General features: G+C 45.9%; 1 non-coding gene across 1 annotated transcript; it reads right to left on the bottom strand.

Annotated features, from left to right (window-relative positions):
* On the bottom strand, window positions 1-73 carry Trnar-ccg (transfer RNA arginine (anticodon CCG)). The gene has a single exon. It is a non-coding gene; the product is annotated as a tRNA-Arg (tRNA).
* Between the last annotated feature and the right edge of the window lie 975 nt (window positions 74-1048).

The raw sequence follows: 1048 nt of genomic DNA, 5'->3' as shown, positions 1-1048 counted from the left end.
CGACCACGAAGGGACTCGAACCCTCAATCTTCTGATCCGGAATCAGACGCCTTATCCATTAGGCCACGCGGCCAAGCGGTGGGGAAAGGGTAATCACGTAACAGTCAAACGAAATGTGACAAGGGTGGGCCTTCCAACAGAAATAACAAAGATTCAGCATAACAAAAAAGTTTCTAATTTGGAATCAAATTTTACAGAGACTTCAAAATGTATATTTGGGGAGCTGTAGGCAAACAGGTAGCTCAATGCTTCCTCCGTGTGAACGCTGCTGTTTCCGACGACCCTAGAACCACAGGGGTGTCCAGTCAGAATTCAGGGGACCTTATAAGATAAAGGAGGGAGAGAGGCGCACTGATGTTTGGAGGGTGGGAATCAGTTGGCAAGCTTTAAAGAAAGCTTGTGTGAACGCGTGAAGTTGGCTTCAGACTGGGAAAAAAGGGGGGCGGTTACTAAGTTTGCAAAGTCAGTTTAGGAAGGACGCAAAGAATGGAATCATTGGGAGGTGGCGGCCAGAGAACCAAGAGTTCAAGGTCATCAGCCTCAAATACCAAGAGTTCACGGCCCTTCTGGGATACAAGTCTGGGCTACAAGAGATCCTGTCCCCAAAACAAAACAAAAGAGCAATGTGAAAAACAAAGAGCATTCTACTCCAAGGATCTGAAGTCATCACCTCTTTAGTGGCAGTTGGAGTCTTGTGAATGCAGTACTGGGCTCGGCCGCCAATTTATTTTGATTTGAGGGCTTTCTGGGCTTTTATTTTTCCTGGAATGTTCTAATGGGCAGCTGGTTGAGGCCAGGTAAGATTTCTCGCTTCCACGTTAGTAGTCTGTTGGTGTCCTTGTTCACGTCTTGTTTAGGAAACCCTGCGGTACTTTTGCCTTTTTCTTAGTAAAGCGCTTGTTACATAGTAAACACCCCAAGTACACAGTTAAATAAGAGCTCCACCTCTAAGCACGAGTCAGCTTACCCAACCTGGATTGATATCCAACCCACAGACTGAGTCCCTTGTAAATAGAAATTGGAATCTGTGCAGGACACTTTCTAATTG

This window comes from Peromyscus californicus, unplaced genomic scaffold, assembly GCF_007827085.1.
Source record: "Peromyscus californicus insignis strain IS unplaced genomic scaffold, ASM782708v3 Scaffold_8__1_contigs__length_139910024, whole genome shotgun sequence".
Classification (NCBI taxonomy): domain Eukaryota; kingdom Metazoa; phylum Chordata; class Mammalia; order Rodentia; family Cricetidae; genus Peromyscus; species Peromyscus californicus.
Note: the sequence above shows the minus strand (reverse complement) of the source record. Positions and strands in the feature narration are given on the sequence as shown.